At 35.4% G+C, this 24,435-nt stretch overlaps 1 pseudogene; it reads right to left on the reverse strand.

The window, feature by feature from the left end:
- Positions 1-3,246: 3,246 nt before the first annotated feature.
- LOC106504891 (olfactory receptor 4A16-like) lies at positions 3,247-4,191 on the reverse strand (annotated as a pseudogene).
- Between the last annotated feature and the right edge of the window lie 20,244 nt (positions 4,192-24,435).

Consider the following 24,435-nt stretch of genomic DNA (forward strand, 5'->3'; position numbering starts at 1 on the left):
CTCATTACTCTAGGAGGTGGATCTGAGAAGATATTGCCATTGTTTATGTTGGAGAGTGTTGGGCCTAGGTTTTCCTCTGAGAGTTTTATAGTATTTGGTCTTATATTTAGGTCTTTAATTCATTTTGAGTTTATTTTTGTGTAGGGTGTTAGGGAGTGTTCTGATTTCATCATTTTACATGTGGCTGTCTAGTTTTCCCAGCACCACTTACTGAAGGGGCTGTATTTTCTCCATTGTATATTCTTTGTCATAGAATATTTGACTGTAGTTGTGTGGGTTTAATTCTGGGCTTTCTTTCCTGATCCACTGATCTACATTTTTGTCTCTGTGCCAGTACCATATGGTTCTGATGACTGAAGCTTTCTAGTATAGTCAGAAGTCAGGGAGCCTGATTGCTCTAGCTCCATTTTTCTTTCTCAGAATGGCTTTGGCTAGTTTGGATCTTTTGTGCTTCAAAACAAAGTTTAATTAATCACAAAAAAATGTGATTAATTAAACTTAAAAGTTTCTGCACAGCAAAGGAAACATGAAATGAAATGAAGACAACCAAAAAAATGGGAGAAAATACTTGCAAATGAAGTGACTGACGAAGGATTAATCTCCAAAGTTTATAAACAGCTTCTGCAGCTCAATACCAAAAAAAAAAATAAATAAATAAATAAATCTAAACAGACAATTCTCCAAAGAAGACATACAGATGGCCAAAAAACACATAAAAAGATATTCAACATCACTCATTATTAGAGAAATGCAAATCAAATCCATGATGAGGTACCACTTTACACCAGCCAGAATTGCCATTATCAAAAAGTCTACAAGCAATAAGTACAGGAGAGGGTGTGGAGAAAAAGGAACCCTATTACCCTGTTGGTGGGAATTAAAATTGGTGCAACCACTGTGGAAAACAGTACAGAGATTCCTCAGAAAACTAATAATCAAATTATCATTTGATTTAGCAATCCCACTCCTGGGCATCTATCCAGGGAAAAACCATGACTCAAAAAGACACATTTACTCCAATGTTCATTTCAGAAATATATACAATGGCCAAGGCATAGAAATAACCTAAATGTCCATCGATAGAAGATTGGATAAAAAAAAGTGTGGTACATATACACAGTGAAATATTACTCAGCCATTAAAAGGAAAGGAATAATGGCATTTGCAGCAACACTGATGGACCTAGAAATTTTCATGCTAAGTGAAGGTAGTCATACAGTGACACACCAATATTGAATGCTATCACTTACATGAATAATCTAAAAAAAAGGACACAGTGAATTTTTGCAGAACAGATACCAACTCACAGACTTCAAAAAACTTATTGCTTCCAAATGAGACAGGTTGTGGGGTGGGAGGATGAGCTGGGAGTTTGGGATGGAAATGCTATAAAATTTGGTTGTGATTATCATTGTATAAAATTCAATGAGTAATAAAAAATAAAGCTTTAAATTCAAAGATATAAGTAAAGTAGAAGAAAATGTTTATTACTTTTTATGTAAAATTTAGGTAAAAAGGTATGAACTATAATGATAGTGATTGACAACATTAAAATAAAAAGTATAACACTTACTCTAAAAGCACTACATAGGAAATTTTTTTTGTTTTATACTATACTATAATATATAAAACCTTTCTTAAATCAGTAAAACATTTTGAACATGTCAATTACCTTAGACAAAATATATGGAAAAGCAATTCATAAAAAAATAGCAATGGCAAAATAATTCACTATAAACTAAATAAATCAAATTGTTGTTTTAAAATGAAATATAAATTTGATTATAATATAAAATTACAAATATTTTTGAAGATTGATGTTCAGTAAGACTGTGGGAAAGGACAAAATATATATAAAGACAGTTATTAAAATATATGAAATAATGTTTGTGAAAATTTTGAAATTTTAAGAGCGCTAAAGACATAACTGAGTACAGAGAGTAGAAAGATTCATTGTCAATTGCCTCTTTGCAATTTCAATATAAAAATTCCAATAGCTTTTTTTTTAACATCACAAACTGAATTAAAATGTATATGGAAAAAATGCCTTAAGTTAAGCAAATCACCCCATAAAAAACACTAATGAGAGATTTGTCCTGTCAGACTTGTTCACTTATTTTTAATAAGCTAATTTATTATATGAGTGATTACAAGTTTAGAAAATTGATTAGTTGACAGTAATGGATAAGCCAGTACTAATTTCAGACATAAATGAAAGCTCAACATGTGAAAGGATGGACAATTTGGTAAGTGAATCTTAGACAATCACCTACCTCTATTAGGAAAAAAAAATAGCACATTTACTTTAAAGTGTATGCAAAAATTAATGTTTGATGAATTAAAATTGGAAATTAGAACATATGAAATGTTGAAATCTTTAGAACACAATATAGATTTATATTTTTTCTGATCATACAGTAGAAAATTAAATGTTAAGAAAGATATAGAAGAACTAACAATCCACATAAAAAAATTTGACTACATTTAGAAGTTCCTATTCATCAAGTGATATGATAGAAATGTAGAAAGGAAGAACCACAAACTGAGAAAAGACCTTTGCAATGCCTAGGTTAAAAAAAAAACCCAAAAAAACAAAAAACAGAATCAGGAAAGAGGATTTCTAAAGAATCATTAAGACAAAATCAGAGACTCTGTCTACTTTGTGAAGAATGGCAAAAATACACATAACAACCAGTGAAGAAAAGCCTGAAAATATGTTTATAACTTGGATTAGTGTGGTTTTCTATCCTAATAATCAAGATCTATATTCCATTTTCCTCATCAACTACATCTCATATAACAAAACTGCTTATTGATAGTGTCTTTAACCACAGTATCTTCTCCCTTCTAAATACCCTGAACTGTAAATACATGAACATTGACCTAAAGAGTGGATATCATTTATTTGGGTGGAAAGTAAAATTTCAAAGATAGCTTGTTTTCCACTTTTTAAAAGATAATTTACTTTCTTCTAAAGTCTGATTTTAATATAAACTAAAAAATATAAAGTCATAAGATAAACTTAGTTTATTTTCCTTGTAATAGGATGAATAACTCTGCCCTCTGTTGAACTTGAAGAATTTCTCTACTAGATTGATTCTATCCTCAATGTACAATTTATTCTACTCTTTGATGCTTTTTTAAAATTAAAGCAATGCATCTCTACAGCATCCATTGATTTGAATAAGTCATCCATTAATAGAATTTACTGCCTATTTGTTGTCTCAGGATTAGTAACAACTGTATTCAGTGTGGGAGAAATACTCTTATTCTACCTACAGATAAATCTTGATGCCAAAGCTTTTCCATGGAATTTTTCTTCTCCAAGTTTCTCAAGGTGCGTATTAAAGGGTTCAACATAGGAGTGATGACATTATAAACCACAGTTACAGATTTATCAATGGGAAATCTAGAAACAGGTCTCACATACATGAAAATACAGGGAACAAAGAAGAGGACCAGCACCATGGTATGAGAATTGCAGGTAGACAGGGCTTTGTGCCTCCCTTCCTGACTATGAGCTTTAAAGGAATTCAGGATGACTCCATAGGACATTAGTAGAAGGAGAAAGATGGCCACACAAATTGCTCCACCATTGCCAATACCAGTGAAACCTGCAATGGAAGTTTCAGTACAGGCAAGTACCAGCAGTGGGTACATGTCACAAATGAAGTGGTCAATGATATTGGTGCCACAAAAGGGGAGGCTGTGCACAAAGAGAAGTTAAATCACCAAGTGCATACAACATGAAGCCCAAGCCACCACCAGTAGCAGGATGCACACCTGTCAATTCATGATAGTCAAGTAGTACAGTGGCTTAAAGATGGCCACATAGCCAACATAGGCCATCACCACCAGAATGAAGACCTCAGAACCACCAAACAAGTGCTCTAGAAAGAGATTCCCATGCAAACTGGGAGGGAAATTGTCTTTTTACTGCAGAGAGTCTGTAATCAGTTTTGGGGAAATAATCATGGAATAAACCACATCCATGAGTGACAGATAGGCAAGGAAGAAGTACATGGGAAAGCCCAGGGAGGGACTGGCAAAAAAAGTCACCATAATGAGCAGGTTTCCCAACATCATCACAAGGTAGATGAGTGAAAACAAGACAAATAATACTTTCTGTTCCTCAGGCTCCTGAGTGAGGCCCAGGAGAAAAAATTCTGTTAAATTGTTACTATGTCCCATTTAAACTTGTATAAATGTTATTTCAAAAATGAAAGCTCAGGATACCCAGACCTGTAATGAGATTGTGAACATGACTATGAATATAGCTGTTATATCATGGAGCACATCTTCCTTCTTCTACAGTGGTTTTCACACAATTAACACCTAATAAATATCTATTGAGTTCTTCTCCCAATGAGCCCATTAAAACTTCATTTGGGAGTTCCCATTGTGGCTCAGTGGACCTGACTAGTATCCAGGAGGATGCAACTTCAGTCCATGGCCCTGTTCAGTGGATTAAGGATCTAGCATTGCTGTGCTCTCTGGTGTGTGTCACAGACTCAACTCAAATCCTGCGTTGTTGTGGCTATGGCATGGGCCAGCAGCAGCAGCTCCAATTTGACCCCTAGCTTGCCTAGGCTAGGAACTTCCATATTCCACAGATGCGGCCTTAAAAAATTGAATTTTCTGCTCTGTTTCTCCTTATATGGTTTCATTGGGGCTGCAAGCAAGATGCTATATCTCTATGTCTTAGTGGATCTTCTATAGCGAAGCATAATCAAAGGGCCAATAGGCAGTCATACATTTACTGGAAACTTCCTGAAACTGTGTCAGTTCTTGGCACAGAAGACAGCAATGACCCTCCAGAAACACACTCTGATGGTGACAATAAACTCAAAATTTGCATAGTCAGTCTTCCAAGTTGGTAGCATTTGCAGTGAGTACCTTTACAATATGAACTGAGGTAGCACCTGAAATAACATCTTTTCTGGAATAATGCCATTAAAACTATGATAAACCACTATTATATACTCAATCTTTCATGTCTCAAAGGCTATTTCATCTTAATGAATCCCTCATTAAAGTTCAAGACACTGGAATATTAGCTGTATCAAATAACAACAAAATTATTTAGCACACTGTTCCCTATATCAATTACTTGTTCTGACTCTTTGACAATCAGATTTTTAAAGAGTTGTAGTTCTCTTCATTTAATTTTTACCTGTCTGACAACACTTAACACAGATACAGTAAGTACATAGCACGTGTCAGGATATATTTTTGAATTGAACTGACTCATGATTATCACCAACTATTGCATTAACCGATTAGCAGCTAGTATTTATTTTCAAAACACTTGGGGTGAATTAGGTAGTGAGGGAGGAGAAAATGGACACTAAAAAAAGAGGCAGATGATAGTGGAACATGGTTTTATTTAAAATTCTTAGATACTGAGAGTGCTCAAAAAAATAGGATTTCAGTGCCCAGATTCAGAAAGTAGCATACTCAAGGGGAAAAACCCAAAGTCAGTGTAAGAAATCATGGACCTGAGTTCTTTTTTATGTGTAATCACTAGGCTATCTTAGTTTACTCATTAGAAAATAAAGAGATTGATGTAGGTGATGTTAGAATACCTTCCCATCTAACTATACTTTTTAATGCAGCCCCAGCTTATTCTACTCTGATAATACTTTTTCTTTATTCATATTTTTCTAATTTAAAAAAACTTTTCAGATTTTTCATCAGTACCAGAAAAAAGCTAGCAAGCAATAAAGGGATTTGACAACAGAAACCAAATAACAGCTACAAGGCTCTCATTTAGGGTATTCCAATTTAAAATCCCAAACATCCCAAACATAGAGTAGAATGCAGTGATGAATCATGCAGGCTCTGGAGCTGCACTGCCTGTGTTGGAAATTCCATCCTCATCACACACTACCTAGGTGACCTCAAGCAACTTAATAAACCACTTTGTGCCTCAGTGTCCTCATTTTTAGAATAGGGTACCAATCACACCTTCCTTTTAGGGTTGTTCCTTTATTGCAAGTAAAGTACCTAGACCTATCCCTAGCACCTGTAAAGGCTTAATAAATGATAAGGATTATTAATGTCTTTGAGTGCTTCTTTGTGAGCATTGCATTAGAACAAATCATATGGATTTTGTCAATTTGATAAGAATTATAGACAAAGCCCTAGATTAAGAAAACATTATGCTTATAACTCACAAACCCATATTTGGGCATAGGATAAGATTGTAAGCCTTAGGAATTAACTTTACTATTGTATACTAGTATATTATTTCCTTGTAATATAATATACCTTGACTAGAATAAGGTAGAATAATAGAGAAAAAAATTAGGATATGAAATAAAAGAAGACTCAAATCAGGAAGGAAAAATTATATTTAAGAAATGGATACTCACAACTCATAAGAACATTAATGTGGTAATTCATGTTACATTCTTTTTTAAAAAAAATCTTCAGAATTTTTTTTAGTGAGGATGTACTGGAAGCTCAATCCCCTTAGGCTTCCAGGGGTTACTCAAGAGGCTTCTTAGGAAGTCATAACAAATAAGCACAGAGCACATCTTAGTAAAGAAAAAAAATTCAAAAAGAAAAAATAAATGCTTTGATTCCTAAGAGATCCTACATCTAATGGTAAGGACAAAATTACTCAAAATAGAACCATACACCTATAAAAACAAACCCAAATTTTTGGGTTAGTCACTGCTCAGGAAAATTACAAAATCACCAAACCTCAAATGTAGACAAGTCAATTCTGTCCAAATGTATTTGGTAGAGTGAGAAATGTGCAGGAAAAAAAAATTCATGCTTTCTTTAAAAGCCAGCTGTGATAAACATTAAATATGACTCATTCACATAACTGCTCCTATTTGATTTGGGAGTTTTATCATTGGTGAAGCTATATATTGATAAGGCACACCTCTTAGAGAACAGCAGAGCATAATATAGTCTATATCTTTTTTTTCACTCCTTACTTTCTGCAGCCTCTTGCATCCTTACCCATAATATCCATCAATGTTGACTTTTACCAGGATAAGTCTTCTATTAGACAGTTATATATTTGTATGTAGAAATTAGCTATTTTATTATTTCCCATCATTTACATCATCAAAAATATAATACTATAAAATCTGTTAGTATTGCTAGGCTTTCAACTTAAACCACTAAGTTAACATATCCCTATTTTTAAAAATATATTTTAACATAGTTTCTTAAGAATATGGCTTTTTAAAAAGATACATTAAAATATAAAAATAATATTGTTCTTTACAATTGCAGTTTTATGTCTCTTTAAGTTAGAGTAAGCAAGGTACTGCATTGAACAAGAATTTCTTTATCAATGTGTACAAACATTGTTGCTCTCATAATTTTAAAATATTCACATAAAAGCCCATATCAAGTTGCCAAAATAGAATAGGCATATAATACTTTATATTCTAACAAACTTATTATGATACACAATTTAAAAATCTCTAATTTAAATGTCTAAAATAATTATTATTGCTTACTTTTACTATTATATACCAAATTACTTACTACATATTAACATATCACACAAAGTATAATAGCCCATGAACCAAGATTATAAATCCAGTATCTTTTATGTTATATATTACATTTTTTCTGTTATTTGGCAAATTTATTGATAAATATCTGTAAGTTTTTGTTTTTGTTTTTTGCTTTTGTCTATTTAGGGCTTTACCTGCAGCATATGGAGGTTCCCAGGCTAGGGATCTAATCAGAGCTGTAGCTGCTGGCTGACGCCACAGACACAGCAATGCCAGATCTGGGCCACATCTGCAACATATACCACAGCTCACAGCAATGCCAGATCCTTAACCCACTGAGCAAGGCAAGGGATTGAACCTGCAACTCCATGGGTCCTAGTTGGATTTATTTCCACTACACCAATATGGGACCTCCCAAAATCTGTAATCTTTTAATAATAAAACCAAATACATTTTGTACATCCTGGTTAGTTTCCGTGTTTTCCTAGCCTAAATTCCTCAATTCAGACTTCATTCAATGAAAATATAGGATATTGAAGACATTAGCTGTGTTTAAATATATCATATGCGTTTTCAGTGATTATCCTTTGTCAATTGTTTTAAGAACTCACTTCTTGTGTTTTTCCTTGGCCCAAATGCTTCTTTTACTGAAGGTAACTGCAGATACCTTGCGTCTATGTGTGACCATAGAACACACAGTAATGGATGGCTAAGCAGTAGATCTACAAATAATTTCAAGTGGCCACAATTTCTATATTACCATGCAGGTTCCCAATCACCTGAATCATTTGGATTTCTACAGAACATTCTGACATGAATACCTAGAATATAAAACATATAGAGCATAAACATTTACTATGCAAATATAGTTGGACATTTTCACCTGCTGCAAAAATTTCTTCAAAGAAAAACAAAGCTGCTGTTTGTATGACTGTAAAAACTGGCCTAAATAGTGGAAACTAACTTGACCAAGCCCACTATTCAGTGGTAAAAAAAATTAACACTGAAATTAGTTACTTGAATTTAGTATTCTCAATCATTTACAGTAAGGCAATTAAAAATTGTCTTTCCCTGGTTGAGGATTTAGGATAACATTCATATTTATGGCTGTTAATCTCTATATATACCTAACAGGAGAAATGGTGTATAACAAGAGAAATACTGGGATTTTAATTGCCTGGAAGAACCAAAACTGAGTGTTCTCACAGGTATCAGTAGAATTCTTCAGGCTTTTAGTCATTTAAATAGCTTATTCCTAAGACGTATTCTTTCTTAATTAAAGGCATGTCTCTGCCCCTCCCCAGCTTTATCTCAGAAAATTAGGAAACTTCCACAAAGTTCCGGAAGTAATGAATGAAATATTTGCAAAGAAAATATCACAACAACAACAAAAAAATCTGGAAAACTAGATACCAATTGAGAGTAAATCACAATCTGGGCAATAATGTGAGTTTTGAGAAATCTCATGGGCCATTCTATCAGAAAAATAATAATTATTCCATTTATATGTGGAGATACAACTTATGACTTTTTATCATAACTGTTTTAAATGAAATAGAATGTAAGCTCATTATAGATTAGTTTATCAGAATACTTGGAACAAATTCAAGGAAAGAAAACTTCTGGACAGTTTTCTTCCCTAGAAAAATTTCTAGAGAAAAAAGATTAGGATCTTTGGGGAAATAATAGTAATAAAGAGACAAATATATGAAAAATCTGTAATTTGAAAAGGAAAAAAATAAAATGAATAGTAATTTATGAATCTCTTGTTATGGAAATCATATTTCAGCAGAAATGAAGGGAGAAATATATCCAAAAATATATCCAACAAAGTAGGTCCATGCTCTAGCTGTGCAAGTATCTGCTCAAGATACTCTGATGCTCAGATATAAAGAGCTTTGGGACTGAGGAGGTTATGGAAGTAGACAGTCAATTTTTTTTGCTTTTATTTTTATTTTATTTCTGTATTTTGGCTGCAATTGCACCATGCAGAAATTCCTAGGTTAGGGATCAAACCAGAGCCACAGCAGTGACAACTTGATATACCATGAGGAAGCTCCAAAGCCAATGCCTTTAATCATAATGTATGAGTAGATAAATTCTTCCAAACAAGCAATTAATATGGGAGAAGAATAGTGGTGTGCTTTTGAGAAACACTCTTTGGATTTGGGTCACAATTTAGTCTTTTGAATATTAAGCCTATAAATCAGATTCAAAGTGTAAAAATACTACTCAGTAAGAAAAAAAATTACTACATTTACTAGAAGTAATTTCTACCTCCTCTGAGATTCTTAACCTTTTAATTTCTTTTTTATTTTACATTTATATTTATCTTTTTTTATAACTCAAATGAATTTATCACACCTGAAGTTGTATAATGATCATAACACTCCAATTTCACAGGATTTCCATCCCGTAACCCAAGCACATCCCCCAACCCACAAACTGTCTCCTCTGGAGAACATACATATTTCAGCGTCTGTGCATCAGCATCTGTTCTGCAAAGAAGTTCAGTATGTTCTTTTTTCAGATTCTACAGGTTAGTGAGAGCATTTGATTTTGGTGTCTCATTGTATGGCTGACATCCCTTAGCATGATAATGTCAAGGTCCATCCATGTTGCTAAAAATGCTGATATTTTGTTCCTTTTAATGGATGAGTCATATTCCATTGTGAATATGTACCACATATTCTTGATCCACTCTTCTGTCGATGGATATTTAGGTTGTTTCCATGTCTTGGCTATTGCAAATAGTGCTGCACTGAACATCGGAGTGCATGTGTCTCTGCGAGTCATGGTTTTCTCTGGATAGATGCCCAGGAGTGGGATTGCTGGATCAAATGACAGTTCTAGTTTTAGTTTTCTGAGGAGTCTCCATACTGTTTTCCACAGTGGTTGCACCAATTTACAATCCCACCAACAGTGCAGTAGGGTTCCTTTTTCTCCACACCCTGTCCAGCACTTCTTATTTGTAGACTTCTTGATGATGGCCATTCTGGCTGGTGTAAGGTGGTACCTCATAGTGGTTTTGATTTGCATTTCTCTAATATTGAGTGATGTTGAACAACTTTTCATGCGTTTTGTGGCCATCCATATGTCTTCTTCAGAGAACTGTCTGTTTAGATCTTCTGCCCAATTTTTGATGGGGTTGTTTGTTTTTTTGGAATGGAGCTGCAGAAAGGGTTTGTAAATTTTGAGATTAATACCTTGTCAGTTGATTCACTCGCAAATATTTTCTCCCATTCTGTGCGTTGTCTTTTCATGTTGTTTAGGGCTTCCTTTGCTGTGCAGAAACTTTGAAGTTTGATTAGGTCCCATTTGTTTATTTTTCTTTTTACTGTCATTACTCTCTAAGAGGTGGATCTGAGAAGATGTTGCTGTCATTTATGTCAGAGAGTGTTTGGCCTATGTTTTCCTCTAAGAGTTTTAGAGTGTCTGGTCTTATATCTAGGTCTTTAATCCATTTGGAATTTATTTTTGTGTATGGTGTTAGGGAGTGTTCTAATTTCATTCTTTTCCATGTGGCTGTCCAGTTTTCCCAGCACCACTTATTGAACAAGCTGTCCTCCTTTGTCCTAGATTAGTTGGCTGTAGGTGCGTGGGTTTAATTCAGGGCTTTGTATCCTGTTCCACTGATCTATATTTCGGTCTTTGTGCCAGTACCATATATGGTTTTCAGGATCGTTGCTTTGTAGTATAGTCTGAGGTCCTGGAGCCTGATTCCTCCAGCTCCATTTTGCTTTTTCAGGATATCTTTGGCTATTCTGGGTCTTTTGTGCTTCCAAACAAACTTTGAACTATTTTGTTCAAGTTCTGTGAAAAATGTCCTTGGTAATTTGATAGGGATTACATTGAAGCTGTATATTGCCTTAGTTAGCATAGTCATTTTGATAATATTAACTCTTCCAATCCAAGAGCATGATATGTCTTTCCATCTATTTGTTTCATCTTTGATTTCTTTCCTCAGCGTCTTATGGTTTTCAGAGTACAGGTCTTTTGTATCTTTAAGTAGGTTTACTCCTAGGTATTTTATTCTTTTGAATGTGATGATAAACAGGATTGCTTCTCTAATTTCTCTTTCTGCTCATTCATTGTTAGTGTGTAGCAATGCTGTCGATTTCTGTGTATTAATTTGTATCCTGCGACTTTGCCAAATTCATGGATGAGATCCAACAGTTTTCTGCTAGAGTCTTTAGGGTTCTCTAGGTACAGTATCATGTCACCTGCAAATAGGGATAGTTTTATTTCTTCCTTTCCAATTGGGATTTCTTTGTTCTCTTTTACTTCTCTGATTGCTGCGGCTAAGACTTCCAAAACTATGTTGAAGAGTAGTGGCAAGAGTGGACATCCTTGTCTTGTTCCTGATCTCAGTGGGAATTCTTTGAGCTTTTCACCATTGAGAATGATGTTCGCTGTGAGTTTGTTGTATATGGCCTTTATCATGTTGAGGTAGGTTCCCATCATGCCCATTTTCTGAAGGGTTTTTATCAGAAATGTGTGTTGGATTTTCTCAAAGGCTTTTTCCATGTCTGTTGAGACGATCATATGGTTTTTATTCTTCAGTTTGTAAATGTGGTGTATCACACTGATGGATTTGTGGATACCAAAGCACCCTTGCATCCCTGGGATAAATTCCACTTGATCATGATGTACAATCCTTTTAATGTATTGTTGGATTTGGTTTGCTAGTATTTTGTTGAGGATTTTTGCATCAATGTTCATCAGTGAAATTGGCCTGTAGTTTTCTTTTTTTTTGTGGTGTCTCTGGTTTTGGTATCAGGGTGATGGTGGCCTTGTAGAATGAGTCTGGGAGTATCCCTTCCTCTGAAATTTTTTGGAATAGTTTCAGAAGGATAGGTGTTAGCTCTTCTCTAAATGTTAGATAGAATTCACCTGTGAAGCCATCTGGTCCTGGACTTTTGTTTGTTGGAAGTTTTTTAATCACAGTTTCAATTTCAGTTCTTGTGATGGGTCCATTCATCCTTTCTATTTCATCTTGGTTTAGTCTTGGAAGATGGTACTTTTCTAAGAATTTGTCCATTTCTTCTAGGTTTTCTGTTTCATTGGTGTATAGTTGCATATAGTAGTCTCTTATGATCCTTTATATTTCTGTGATGTCTGTTGTTACTTCTCCTTTTTCTTTTCTAATTTTATTGATTTGAGTCCTATCTTTGTTCTTGATAAATCTGGCTAAGAGTTTATCAATATTGTTCATCTTTTCAAAGAACCAGCTTTTCATTTCATTGATACTTTCTATCATTTTCTTTCTATTTCATTGATTTTGGCTCTGATTTTTATTTCTTTCCTTCTGCTAACTTTAGGTCTTGTCTGTTCTCTCTCAACCTGCTTTAAATGTGAAATTATCTTGTTTATTTGAGGGTTTTTTGTTTGTTCATTTGTTTGTTTCCTGAGATAGGCTTGTATTGCTATAAACTTTCCTCTTAGATTGGCTTTGGCTGCATCCCATAGGTTTTGGAGTGTCATATCTTTTTTGTCATTTGCTTCTAGGTATTTTTTTAATTTCCTCTTTGATTTCTTCAGTGATCCATTAGTTGTTTAGTAGCATGTTGTTTGTCTCCATGTGTTTGTGGTTTTTGAGGTTTTGTTTTGTTTTTTTCATTTATTTCCAGTTGTATAGCATTGTGGTTGGAAAAGATGCTTGCTGGGATCAATTTTCTTTTATTATTATTATTATTTTTAATAGTTATTTCCCTAATACAATTTTTTCTACTGTACAGCCTGGTGACCCAGTTACATACACATGTACACATTCTATTTTGCCACATTATCATGCTCCCTCACTGAGTGACTAGACATAGTTCCCAGTGCTACACTGATGATTCTCATTGCTAATCCATTCCTAAGTCAATAGTCTGCATCTTTTAATCCCAAGCTCCCCAACCACCCCACTCCCACCACCTCTCCCTTGGCAACCACAAGTCTATTCTGCAAGTCCATGATTTTCTTTTCTGTGGAAAGCTTCATTTTTGCTGTTTATTAGATTTCAGATATAAGTGATATTATATGGTATTTGTCTTTTTCTTTCTGACTTACTTCATTCAGTGTGAGAGTCTCTAATTCCATCCAGGTTACTGAAAATGGCATTATTTTGTTCTTTTTTATGGCTCAGTAGTATTACATTGTGTATATATACCACATCCTCATAATCCAATCATCTTTCAATGGACGTTTGGGTTGTTTCCATGTCCTGGCTATTGTGAATAGTGCTGCAATGAACATGCGGGTGCATGTGTATTTTTCAAGGAAGGTTTTGTCTGGATATATGCCCAAGATTTGGATTGCTGGGTCATATGGTATTTCTATGTATAGATTTCTAAGGTATCTCCATACTGTTCTCCTTAGTAGTTGTACCAGTTTACATTCCCACCAAGATTTTCTCCACACCCCCTCCAGCATTTGGTATTTGTAGACTTATTAATGATGGCCATTCTGACTGGTGTGAGGTGGTATCTCATGGTAGTTTTAATTTGTATTTCTCTAATAATCAGGAATGTTGAGCATTTTTAAAATGTGCTTGTTGGCCATCCGTACATGTTCCTTGGAAAAATGTCTATTCAGGTCTTTTGCCCATTTTTCAGTTAGGTTGTTGCCTTTTTTGTTGTTGAGTTGTATGAGTTGTTTGTATATTTTAGAGATTAAGCCCTTAGTTTCATCATTTGAAACTATTTTCTCCCATTTTTAAGTTGCCTTTTTTTGGGGGGGGGGGTTTTGGTTTTGTTTTTGTTTTTTTGTTTGTTTTTTTTTTTTTTTGGTTTCCTTTGCTGTGCAAAAGATTGTCAGTTTGATTAGGCCTCTTTAGTTTATTTTTGCTCTAATTTCTGTTGCTTTGGGAGATTGACCTGAGAAAATATTCATAAAGTTAATGTCGGAAAATGTTTTGCCTATGTTCTCCTCCAGGAGTTTGATGGTGTCTTGTCTTATATTTCAGCTATTTTGAGTTTATTTTTGTGCATGGTGTAAGGGTGTGTCCTAGTTTCATTGACCTGCATGTAGCTGTCCAGGTTTCCCAGCAATGCTTGCTGAAAAGACTGTCTTCTTCCCATTTTATGTTCTTGCCTCCTTTGTCAAAGATTAATTGACCATAGGTGTCTGGGTTTATTTCTTTGTTCTCTATTCTGTTCTATTTTTCTGTATGTCTGTTTTGGTACCAGTACCACACTGCCTTCATAACCTGGGCTTTGTAATATTGCCTGAAGTCAAGGAGAGTTATGCTTCCTGCTTGGTTTTTGCTCTTCAGAATTGCTTTGGCAATTATGGGTCTTTTGTGGGTCCATATAAATTTTTGTATTGTTTGTTCTAGTTCTCTGAAATGTGTCATTTGTATTTCAATAGGGATTGCAATGAATCTATAGATTTCTTTGGGTAGAATTGTTGCAGAAACTGCAAAAACCGTGGCAGTGGAAGGAGACAAACAGCACTCGGAGATTTGGAAAAGCAAGGTTTATTCAGCACTGGTGCAGGCTCAGAGGAGTCACCTCCAGAGTCTGAGCACCAGATCGTTGTTCTCAGTAACTTTTATATACTACAAGGTCTTGATTTTCCCATGTAAGCATCCTGGGTCTCTCCCCTTCCCCAAGAAGACATTGTTCCTCCCTAAGAAACTGAGCAAGCAAGGTTACAGAAGAAGAACTGATAAGCAATGTTGGGTACATGGTTAGCAGGGCTGCTGGCTTGGACATAGGGCACACAGTTGTTACATTATTACAAGAAGGGTGGTATAGTGATGAGCATAGCTGGAAAGGCTTGCAGCTGCCTTCTTAGCTAAGGGGGGGTTGCTCTTTAGTTAAAACTCTATTTCAGAATGGCCATTTTTGCAATATTAATTTTCCAACCCAGGAGCATGGAATATCTTTCCATTTCTTTACATCTTCTTTAATTTCCTCAATTATTGTTTTATAGTTCTTTGCATATAAGTCCTTTACCTCCTTGGTCAGGTGTATTCCCCGGTATTTGATTTTTTGGTGTACAATTTTAAAAGTTATTATATTCCTTTTTAAATTTTTCATTGTTAGTATACAGAAATGTGTCTGATTTCTGAATGTTAATCTTAAATCCTGCTACTTTGCTGAATTCGTTGATCAGTTCCAGTATTTTTTGGGTTGAGTCCTTCGGGTTTTCTTTATAGTATTACATCATCTGCATACAGTGAGATTTTTACCTCTTCTCTTCCTACTTGGATTCCTTTCATTTCTTTCATTTGTCTGATTGCTGTGGTAGGACTTTTAGTACTATGGTGAATAATAGTGGTGAGAATGGGCATCCTTGTCTTGTTCCAGATTTTAGTGGGAAGGCCTTTCAGCTTTTCTCCATTGAATATTATATTTGCTGTGGGTTTGTCATCAGTGGCTTTTGCTATGTTAAAATATCTTACCTCTATACCTACTTTGGTAAGAGTTTTTATTGTGAATGAATGTTAGACTTTGTCAAATGCTTTCTCTGCATCTACTGAGATGATCATGTGGTTTTTGACTTTTCTTTTGTTCATGCGGTTTATGATATTGATTGATTTGCATATGTTGAACCATCCTTGTGCACCTGGGATGAATCCCACCAGGTCGTGGTGTGTGATCTTTTTTATATGTTGTTGGATTGGATTTCTAAAATTTTGTTGAGAATTTTTGCATCTATATTCATCAAGGATATTGGCCTATAGTTTTCTTTTTTGGTGGTATCTTTGTCTGGTTTTGGAATTACGGTGATAGTTGCATCCTAGAATGTCTTTGTGAGTGACTCTCTTCTTCAGCGTTTTGAAAAATTTTAAGGAGGTTGGGTATAATTTTCTCATTGTATGTTTGATAGAATTCACCTGTGAAGCCATCTGGTACTGGACTTTTATTTGTAGGGAGTGTTTTTATGACATATTCAATTTCATTTCTAGTGATCAGTCTGTTCAGTTGATCTATTTATTCTTGATTCAGTTTTGGCAGGCTCTAAGTCTCTAGAAAGTTGTCCCTTTCTTGCTGGTTGTCAAATTTGTTAGCATAAAATTGTTCATAGTATTCTCTCATTTTTTTTGTATTTCTGTACTATCAATTGTGACTTCTCCTTTTTCATTTCTTATTTTGTTTATTTGGGTTTTTTCTCTCCTCTTCTTGGTGAGTCTAGCCAGAGGTTTGTCAATTTGAACTACCTTTTCAAAGAACCATCTCTTGGTTTGATTGATTTTTAATTGTTTTTTAAACCTCTATTTTACTGATTGACCCTTTGATCTTTTTGATTTCCTTCCTTCTGCCGATTTTAGGTTTTGTTTGCTCTTTTTTTCTAATTCATTTAGTTGGTGGGTTAAGTTGTTGATTTAGGATTTCTTTTTTTTTTTTTGAGGAAGGCCTGTATTGCTATTAATTTCCCTTTGAGCACTGCTTTTGAAACATCCCATAGATTTTGAGTGGATGTGTCTTCATTATCATTTGTCTCAATGTATTTTTTTAATTTCCCTCTTGATTTCCTCATTGGACGATTGATTTTTTAGTAGCATTTTGTTTAGTCTCCATGTAGTAAGTATTTTCTCACTTCTTTTCCTGTGGTTGATTTCTACTTTCATGCCATTGTGGTCAGAGAAGATACTTGAAATAATTTCTATACACTTAAATTTGTTGAGGTTAGCTTTGTGCCCCAGTATGTGATCAATTCTTGAGAATGTTCCGTGTACACTTGAAAAGAATGTCTGTGCTGATTTTTTTTGGATGTAATGTCCTGAAAATGTCAATTAAGTCTTACTTTTCTAATGTGTCCTTTAGGATCTATGTTACCTTATTGAATTTCTTTCTAGAGGTTCTCTTCGTTGATGAGAGTGAGGTGTTAAAAAATTTCCTACTATGATTATATTCCCATCAATTTCTCTTTTTATATCTATGTTTTAGGTATCTGAGTGCTCCTATATTAGGGGCATATATATTGAGAATTGTAATATCCTCTTCTTGAATGGATCCTTTAACCATTAAATTGTGTCTTTTTTCTTTTTTTATGGCCTTCATTTTAAAGTCTATTTTGTCTGATATGAGTATTGCAACTCCTGCTTTCCTGTTTTGTCCATTGGCATGAAATATCTTTTCCCATCCCCACGTGTCCTTTGCTCTAAGGTGAGTCTCTTGAAGGCAGCAGATGGAAGGTTTTTGCTTTTTTACCCAATCTTCCACTCTGTGCCTTTTGATTGGAGCATTCATTCCATTGACATTTAAGGTGATTATTGATAGATATGTATTTATTGCCATTTTAAACCTCGTTTTCCAGTTGATTCTATGTTTCTCTTTTCTTCTTTTCTTTTTTGGGTTGGATGGTTTCCATTTATTTTATGCTTGAGTACCTTTCTTTTCAGTTTTTGTGAATGTAATGTTTGGTTTTGATTTGTGTTTGCACTGTTTTTGAACCATGTTAAGCCCTTCCTATATCTGCTTACTTTTGCCTGATAGTCATATAGGCTCAGACACATCATTAAAATAAAAAAAAAGAATTTATATTTTCTTACTTTGCTTCCTCAGTTTGTATGATTTTGATGTCTTTTTTTGTAACATCTTCATATATACATCTGCATGCTGGCTTATTTAAGTGATTGATTTCCAATTGTCATTTCCTCCATCCTAATTCTTTTTCTTCTCTTTTTTCCTCTCTCTTTTTTTTTTAATTTAGAGACGCTCTTTCAGTATTTCTTTTATAATGGGTTTCATATTGCTGTACTCTTTTAGCTTTTGTTTGTTGGAGAAATTCTTTATTTCCCCTTCTATTTTAAATGATATTCTTGCTGCATAGAGTATTCTAGGTTGCAAATTTTTTCCTTTCATCTCTTTAAATATATCTTGCCACTCCCTTCTGGCCTGTAGTGTTTCTGTAGAGAAATCAGGTGATAGACTTATTGGGGTTCCCTTATAATTAACACTTTGCTTTTCTTTTGCTGCTTTTAGAATCCTCTCTTTATCTTTAACTTTTACCACTTTTTTAATAATATGTCTTGGTGTGGGCCTGTTTGGGTTCAGTTTGTCAGGGGCCCTCTGTACTTCTGGTATCTTGATATCAGTGTGCTTTAGATTTGGGAAGTTTTCAGCCATAATTTCTTCAAATATATTTTCAATCCTCTTTTCTTCTTGTTTTCCTTCTTCATGTCCTATTATGTGTAGATTGGCCTGCTTTATATTATCCCATAGGTCTCTTATATTACTTTTATGTTTTTTCATTTGGTTTTCTGTCTGCTGTCCTGACTGGGTGATTTCCATTATTTTATCTTTCACATTACTGATTCATTCCTCTGCATTTTTCATTCTTCTCTTTATTGCCTTAAGCTCAGTTTGTATCTCTGCAAATGAATTTTCTTGTTTTTCTTGGCTCCTCCTTATATTTTCTAGCTCCATTCTACAGGAATATATATTACTGTTAATATCCTTTCTTAATCTTCAGTATTTTCAATACCTTGCTTTTGAACTCAGTGTCTGTCAGACTGCAGAGGTCTGTTTCATTGTTTCTGCTTTAGGAAAATTCTCCTGTTCCTTTAACTGGAAATGGTTTCTGTGCTTCTTTATCTTGCTTGTGTTTTTCTTTTTCTGTGAGCTTGGAAGCCAAACTGTAGTCTTCTAAGGCTACTTCTATACAAGAATACCCCTTTGTATTTTTTTGGGGGGGTTACTATTTATTTTTGGTGTGAGAATTTGAATATTTTCTGTCTCTTTCTTCAGTGTGAGCAGGCTGTCGTTTCCAGGGTTCTCAGTGTGATTTCAGGGAGAAGGAGGCAATGGGTAGGGCCAGTAGTCAGTGCCTGGTCATTGGGCTCTCAATAGCAGCAAGGACCTGCAGGAAGGTGGCACAGGCTACTCCTAGTTGCAGGGCACTGGGAAGTGGTAATAAGCTCTAGGCAGATCTTGAAAGTGACCAGAACATTTGTCAGTAGCAACAGCAGTGTGCCTGAATTCCCAGTGGAGTGAGAGCAACAACAGCTTGTGTTTGATTGCACTGCCCTCCTCTGAGGTGATTAGACCCACAGGTGGTGCCTGTTCAGGGACCCCTGTTGGCAGCAGGCTATGACCACCTCTAGAGTCAGTGATAACTTCAGTGGTTTATTCCTGCCACCTATAGACCATGGATGAATCAACCCCTCTCAATTAGCCCACATATGAGGTATTGTAAATGGAGATCCCACTGCTAGATCCTCTGCAGCCTGAGTCTCAGCACCAGCATTTCAGGCTGTGGTGTCTGGGCCAGTGGTTCAGATGATCTGTGTGGCTCTCACTCTGCTTTGCTGTTCTCAGTCCTGGTGCTACCCTTTTCTCGGCAACTTAGAGGTTCTGCTGACTCAGCCAATCTTTCCTCAGTTAGGTGGCTACCCAGGAAGTGGGTTCCTTTTCTCCTTCGCAGCTCCCTCTTGGGAATGCTTGTCCTGTCCTTATTCCTTTTCTCTTTTTTCTTTTGTTCTACTCAGTTATGTCAAAAGTTTCTTGCCCTTTTCGGAGGTGTAAGTTCTGCCAGCATTCAGTTGATGTTTTGTGTGAGTAGTTTTACATGTAGATGTGTTTTTTTATGTGTTTGTGAGAGAATGTGTGTGTGACCTCTTACTCCTTCACCATCTTGCTCTGCCCCACCTCAAATTTCTTAAAGTTACCAAGGTTTGATTTGTAGCCCAGGATGTGATCAATCTTAGAGAATGTTCCATATGCACTTGAGGATTATGTATTCTGTTGATTTTGGATGGAATGTCCTATAAATATCTATTAAGTACATCTGGTCTGATGCTTCATTCAGGGGCTGTGTTTCCTTATTGATTTTCTGTCTGGATGATCTGTCCATTGCTGTCAGTGGGGTGTTAAAGTCCTCCACTATGATTGTGTTATTGTCAATTTCTCCTTTTAATGTTGTAGCAGTTGCCTTATATATTGTGCTGAACCTAGGTTGGCTGTGTAGATATTTAAAATTGTTATATCTTCTTCTTGGATGGATCCTTTGATCATTGGGTAGTGACCTTCCTTGTCCCTTAAAATATTATTCATTTTAAAGTCTATCCTGTCTGTTTTGAGTATTGCTACTCCAGCTTTCTTTTGATTCCTGTTTGTGTGGAATATTTTCCTCCATCCTCTTCCTTTCAATTGGTATGTCTCCCTAGAAATGAAGTGGGTCTCTTGAAGACAGCATATATATGGATCTTGTTTTTGAATCCATTCAGCCAGTCAGTGTCTCTTGGTTGTAGCATTTAGTCCATTAACATTTAAGGTAATTATTGATATGTATGTTCTTATTGTCATTTTATTAATTGCTTTGGATTAGTTTTTGTTGCTCTTTTTTCATCCCTTCTTCTCTTGTTCTCTCCTCTTTTGGTTTGATGACTCTCTTTAGTGTTGTATTTGAGTTGATTTTTCTTATTTGTTTGTGTATCAGATTTAGATTTTTGGTTTGCAGTTATTCTGAAGTTTTGATATAACAGTCTATATATATGAGATTGTTTTAAGTTGTTGGTCTTTTAATTGCAAATGCATCTCCAGTGTCCTGAATTTGTACCCTCCTTTTCTCACAATTTCTGATTTTGGTGGCATAGTTGTGCATGGATGATTTTGTACCTTTACTGTATATATACCTTTACTGTATATATAGTGAGCCTTGTCATTTGTGGCATTTTTGTTTCCTGTTGCTGCCTTTTATTTTCTTCCTAGAGAAGTTCCTTTAGTATTTGTAGTAAGGCTGGTTTAGTGGTGCTGAATTCTCTTAGCTTTTGCTCATCTGTAAAACTTGATTTATCCTTCATATCTGAATGAGAGCCTTGCTGGGTAAAGTAATCTTGGTTGGAGGTTTTTTCCTTTCATCATGTTAAGCATATCTTGCCACTTCCTTCCGGCCTGCAGCATTTTCTGCTGAAAAATCTGCTGATAACCTTATTGGGATGCCATTGTATGTTATTTGTTTCTTTTCCCTAGCTTCTTTCAGTATTTTCTCTTTGTCTTTAATTTTGGTCAGTTTGATTCATATGCATCTCAAGTTATCCCTCCTTGGGTTTATTTTATATGGTACTCATTGTGCTTCCTGGATTTGAGTGAGGGGTTCCTTTCCCATGTTGGGGAAGTTTTTGTCTATTATATCTTTGAATATTTTTTCTGTCTACTTTTCTCTCTCTTCTCCTTCTGGCACCCCTATAATACAGATGTTGGTGAATTTAACATTGTCCCAGAGTTCTCTGAGACTCTCTTCATTTGTTTTCAATCTTTTTTTACATCCATAATTTCCACTAATCTGTCCTCCTCCTCGCTTATTCATTCTTCTGCCTCCTGTATTCTACTGTTAGCTGCTTCTAGTGAATTTTTTATTTCAGTTATTGTATTTTGCATCTCTTCTTGTTTAAGTTTTACATCTTGTGCCTCTTTGCTCAGTGTTTCCTGTAAGTTATCCATCTTTGCCTTCAGTTTACTTCCAATGTCTTGTATCATCTTCAGCATCAACAGTCTAAAGTCTTTCTCCTGGATGCTGAGACTCTCCTGATCACCTAGCTGATTTTGTGGGTTTTTTTTTTTCTTTCTCCCTAATCTGAGTTATAGTTGTATGTCTTTTCATTTTTATGGTTTTTTGTGTGGTGACCTATTTACAGATAATAGAGTCATAGGCTTTCTTACTTCTGGTATCTGTGCCCCTTGCAGCTGAAGTTGGTATGGGGGCTTGCTGTAGGCTTCCTGATGGGAGGGAATGATGCCTGCCCACTGGTAGGTGTTAGTTATTCCTATCCTATGGTGGGTGGGGCCCTGTCTTTGGTGAGATTAGAGGTGGTCATGTGCCTAGAGGGTCTTTAAGCAGCTAGTTTACTGATGGGTGGGCCTGTGATCCCACCTGGATTGTTGTTTGGCCTGGGGCTTCTCAGCACTGATGGGTGGGGTCAGATTTTCCAAAAATGGTCACTTCCAGAGAAAGGCATGCTGCTGAATATTCCTAAGAGCTTTGCTTCCAGTTACCTTCCCCTACAACAAGCCACATTCACCCCTGCTTTCCCAGTAGGACCTCCAAGAATTGCAGTCAGATTTGACACAGATTCCTATGGAGACTTTGCTTTGCCTGGGACCCAGTGCATGTGAATGTCTGTATGCACCTTTTAAGAATTGCATCTTCATTTCCCCCAGTCCCATGGAGCTCCTGCCCACAAGCCCCTCTGGCCTTCAAAGCCAGATGCCCTGGGGGCTCTTTCTCCCAGTGCCAGATCCCCACACTTGGGAGTTTGATGTGGGGCTCAGAATTCTCACTTGTGTAGGTGAGTCTCCATGAAACAGTTACTTTTCAGTCTCTAGGGCTTCCAACCTAGGAGGTATGAGGTTGCTCATATTGCATAATTGCCCCTCCTACCTCTTGATGTGTCCTCCTCTTTGTCTTCCAGAGTAGGATACATTTTTGAAAGTTTCCTGTCCATTTGGTTGAAGATTGCTCAGCATCTGTTTGTAAATTTTGTTGTTTTTATGAGAGAATTTGAGCCCAGTGCTTCTATTCCACCATCTTAATCCCATCTCCTAAACTACTTAAACTTTAAAGATAAATTTTCCAGCAGGAAGGAGACAAAGCACTGCATGTTAAGTAGCATATGACTTTATTGGGTGATATAACTTGTGGCCATTCTGTAATTGAGGTATAGATCATAGTGCAGGAAACATTGTAAGTGGTTAATACTGTGATCTATATTTCTGCGTGTTGATCTGGCCCAGTTATGGTCTTACCCCTGGGAACACACTAATATTAAAGTAGGTGGATGGAAATTCACTACATTAGGGAGTGACACCTCTGTCAGTGGAGAGTCAGCCTCAAGGGCTCAACTAGAATGATGTAAGTCTGTGCCTTGTGTTAGCTACTCAGATGGCTCATAGCCTGAGTCCATCACCCAAAGGGGAAGGTTGCAGCTCTAATGTAACTTCTAAGAAGCTGAGCAAAATCTATTTCTACTTTGATGAAGACTGCACTCAACTAGGATTCAAAAAAAGACCTGAATGATTTGGTAAATGCTGTACTTGGATGCCTTTTAGCAACTGTCCTTAAGCCATCATGAGATTTATTTTAATCTTTTGCCTTGACTAAGATTATTTATTTTTATTTTGCAAAATTTTCTAGTTGTTCTTAAGTAAATTCATCTTCTATTATTAAAATTTATAACCTTTAAAGTATACTGTGTTGTCCAAAGTTAAATTGACCCTGCTTGTCATTGTTTTTTCTAAATCTTTCAATATGTTTTCTTAAGACTCATGGACTCACTGAATCTAACATGAAGGAAATATAGAAGGAGTATATTTTCCAGAAATAAGAACATTCTTTTACATTTCAGATTTAAAGATTAGAACCAGGGATTTAGAAAATGAACACAGGAAGCTCCAAGTCATACCTGAAATTTAGAATACATAGAATTTTTGTGATATAAATCTTAAGTATTCTCTACTCTCACTTCAAGTAAGAGAAGATAGAAATAAAAAAATAATTATTTGTTCATATCTATCTGTATGCCAAAAACTGGTCAAATTGTTTTATGTGCCCTTATATTCTCCAAGTAGCAGCAAAGTCAATAAGAAATTATGAGACAAATTGATAAAGTATATTTACAAGTCATATACCAGTGAAAAGCATAACTTTCAAGTGTAATCAGATTTCTCTTGTCAATCTTAAAAAAATATAGTAAAATAAGTAATAGGCAAAATAATAGATTTTCCAAAACTGTCTTATTACATATAATCAAGCATATAGAAATATGCTAATTTAATACACAATTAAATACATTCAAATTAAATGTCCAACCAGACAATGTTGGACTAATCCAGGAACTTTCCAATGCCCTGGATGTGGTCATAAAATAAAAAAAAAAAAGAAGAGAGAATGTGCTGTTATTGATAGCACATGTTGATAAAAAACATTGATATAAACAAAGCAGATATATATGCAGTGGTCTCTAAAGTACATTCTAAAGGGGAAAGTAAGAGGGCATTTTGTGCTAGGTTGATAAGAA

Source organism: Sus scrofa, chromosome 10 (genome assembly GCF_054392235.1).
Source record: "Sus scrofa isolate SSC_HxYL_T2T_F1_AM1 chromosome 10, Sscrofa_HxYL_maternal_Yorkshire_Landrace_v2.0, whole genome shotgun sequence".
Classification (NCBI taxonomy): Eukaryota; Metazoa; Chordata; class Mammalia; order Artiodactyla; family Suidae; genus Sus; species Sus scrofa.